We start from the raw sequence: 3,546 nt of genomic DNA, 5'->3' as shown, positions 1-3,546 counted from the left end.
GATATTTTCGTCATGGCCCTAGCTCGCCTCCAAGGTTCACTGGTCAGAATTTAAGGTGAAAATATAAGGGCGGTGGAGGAGAGGTGCTTGAAAGCGAAAATGGTTCGGCCCGCTTCGGTCGCTCTCCACGGGCGACGAAACCCTAGTCTAGCCGCGCCGCCCCTCTTCCCCCCTCCCCAGCCACCGCCGTCGGTGCACGCCGCCGGGCAAAGCCTGAGCTGTGCCGCTGGCGGCGGAGATGCTCTTCCCTGTGCGCATGGAGGGGAGACACGGGGTCTCCTCGGCCGGCGGTGGTGCTCCTAGGTCGACGGCGATTCTGGTGGTGGCGCACATCCCCGGGTGCATGGTGGCAGCGATGCTGCTCCTTGGCAGCGGGGCGGCGCGGTGGTCCGGGTGGCGCTCGCTTGGCTCGAGATCTGGGCCTTTGGGCCCCATCTGGGTCTGAGCGGGCCGAGCCTGGGCGCATCTGTGCTGCTCCCGGCGGACGGTGGGGTGGCTCGAGGTGAGGATCGCGAGATCGGCGCCATGTGTGCTGCAGCGTGAGACTGGAGCTTCACGAGCCCCCGGTGGGTTCGGCCGGGCCAGGTGGGCCTGGTTTGCTCCGGTCGGTGCATGACGGCGACCACCATTGGCGGTGGAGGCGGGTCCCTCCCACGTGGCCGCTGATATGCCATTTCTCGCTCCGGGCTCCTCCTTCTCGATCCTGATGGTCTCGTTTCGATTGCCACGGTGAGACGGCGTTGGTGTTGGCAAAACCGTGGTGGCAAGCTTGGTGGAGCACTATGAAGCGTCTGGAGTGGGGTTTGGGGGGTCGGAAGAAATCCTTGGCAGCTTGGCTGCCACCGACGCGGTGAAGTCCGTGGGTGCCGCCTTTCCTTCTTGAAGGGCGTCGGGTGTACCCCTCCCCCTCTCTCCTCTGCGTTCCGGGGGAAACCCTAGGATCAATCCGGGCAGCAGCGTCGTCATCGTCGCATTCCTTCTTGAATGTGTTGCTTGGTACACAACGCTTCGGAGTGCTAGGAGTGTGGTGGGAATTATCCGGAGGGCCGAGGGCATAGCGGTTGAGCGACATCTTCGTTTTCGTCGATCCGATGTTGTTGACATTATTTTCTCTTTTCTTTCTCTTTGATTTCTTTTGGACGTGCTTGTGCGGAGGCCCCAACAGATGTTCTAAGCAGTTGTACCATGTGGTTGCTATATTAATATAGCGGGGCGAAAGCCTATTTTGAGGAGGAGGAGGAGAGGTGCTTGACCTCTAAAGATTTGACCAAAATTTGTTTCAACAATAAGTTCGTTATAACTCGTATGAGATACATTTAGTTACGCATGCATTAACCCATGGTTCAGTAGCTAATACTCACTATCAGTCTATGGTTCAGTTATCTCTTATCTTATCTCACACATTGATTGAATAATTTCTCTTCTGAGTTTTGGCGAAAACGTATACTAACTATTTGGATAAATAGATAGTGACAGGGGAAAGGGGTGTTTAAATAATTGTTTAAAGCATTCAGAATGCTAAGCCATGTGTACGATATGCCTTCCTTCGGTGTAGCACCCAAAACATCAGTTTCTGGATAATTGAGATGGCAGGAGGAGGTCAGTCTCAGGAGATTAAGAGGTTCTGGCCATGGCTAACGGTGGGACGTCGCTCATTGGCGATGGGGAGACAGGGTTAGGAGCCGAATTGGATTTTCCAAAGGGGGGTGATTTGGCGACTGCTGGTGGGTAAGGCGCCCGGACCCGATGGATTCACGGCTGAGTTCTTTCAAAAGTGTTGGGGAGTGGTGAAAGGTGACTTCATGGCAGCCTTCGATAAGCTGTTCACGCTGTGCGGGCGAGAGTTCCAAGGCCTTAACCAGCCCTGCTGATCCTGCTGCCCAAGCGTCCGGATGCGGCTGTGCTTGGCGACTAACGGCCGATCAGCCTGATCCATTTCTTTGCCAAACTGGTTGCAAAGGCGCTGGCTACTTGTTTAGCTCCTCGGATGGAGTCGCTGGTGGATCGCAACCAATGCGCGTTCATTCGCAAATGTTCTATCCATGACAACTTCATGTTGGTCCAGCAGACTGCTAGATTCCTACACTGGAAGAAGGAGCCGCGGGTGATGCTCAAGCTGGACATTTCCTTTGACTCCATCTCTTGGGGTTTCCTCATGGAGATCCTCCGCAAGTTAGGGTTTGGACCAAGGTTCCACGAACTGGTGTGCATCCTCCTATCCACTGCGAGTACTAGGGTGATGCTCAATGGCGAGCCAAGCCCCCCGATTTGGCATCGGCGGGGCCTAAGACAGGGAGACCCCCTGTCGCCAATGCTGTTTGTTCTGTTGATGAACTCGCTCAACAGGATGTTGGCTAAGGCGATTGAGCTGGGGGTTCTGAGACGCTAAGCGCGGCGGGACTTAGTGACATCGGTGTCACTCTATGTGGACGATGTGGTAATCTTCTGCCACCCATATGAGACGGAACTGTGTGCTGTACGCGGTATCCTGGAGCTCTTTGGACATGCATCGGGGCTGCGCACCAACTTCGCTAAATGCTCAGTATCTCCGATCGCTTGTTCCGATGTTGAGGCTGCGGGCGCTACTGAACTCATGGAGTGTCAGCTAGCGCCGTTTCCGGTGAGACACCTTGGCATCCCACTGTCTATCAGGAGGCTGACGGCTGCAACATTCCAGCCCCTGTTAGACTGCCTGGCTGACAAACTACCCACCTGGAGGGCATCGATGATGCCCAGGGCGGGACGTTTGGCGCTAATCCGCTCGGTCCTCGCAGCGATCCCTCTGCACCAGCTGATGGTGCTGGGCCTCCACAAAAATCACTAAAGCAGGTGGTAAACAAGATCCTGCGAGGATTCCTATGGGCTGGTAGGGCGGATGCCAATGGTGGACACTGCCATGTCAACTGGGCGCGGGTGTGTAGGTCGCTGCGACTGGGGGGGCTTGGGAATCCCAGACCTCGCGCGTACTGTCATCAGCCTCAGGGTGAGGTGGATCTGGAGGATGCGCACTGATCCCCTGCGACCTTGGCGCGGGCTGGACATGCTTTTCTCGAAGACGGAGCTGGATGTCTTCGCGGCCTCCACCTCCATGGTGGTCGGCAACGGGGAATCCGCCCTCTTCTGGGAAGATAAGTGGTTGGACGGCAAGTTCATCAAGGAGATGGCGTCGGAGGTGTACGCTTTGGTGCCGAAACGTCGGCGGAAGGCGCGCATGATCCGAGAGGCGTTGGTTGAACGCACCTAGATTCCCGACATAGTAGGTGCACCGAGCGCCCTACGTACAGCTGTGGGGCCGGCTCAAGGACACCCAACTATCGGCGGATCCGGATAGGCTGGTTTTGCGTTGGACGACGGATGACCAGTATTCAGTCGGATCCTGCTATGACACCCTCTTCCAGGGGGCGATCATCTCAGGTTCCTGGAAGCTTAACTGGAAATCATGGGCGCCGCCTAGGGTGAAGTTCTTCATTTGACTGGTCTGCCTCGACAGATGTTGGACGGGTGAGAGACTGGCACGGTGCGGTCTACCGCACACGCCTAGATGCC

The sequence above is a fragment of the Lolium rigidum genome, chromosome 5 (assembly GCF_022539505.1).
Source record: "Lolium rigidum isolate FL_2022 chromosome 5, APGP_CSIRO_Lrig_0.1, whole genome shotgun sequence".
In the NCBI taxonomy this organism is placed as follows: domain Eukaryota; kingdom Viridiplantae; phylum Streptophyta; class Magnoliopsida; order Poales; family Poaceae; genus Lolium; species Lolium rigidum.
The sequence above is the reverse complement of the archived record's forward strand: the minus strand, read 5'-3'. Positions refer to the sequence as shown.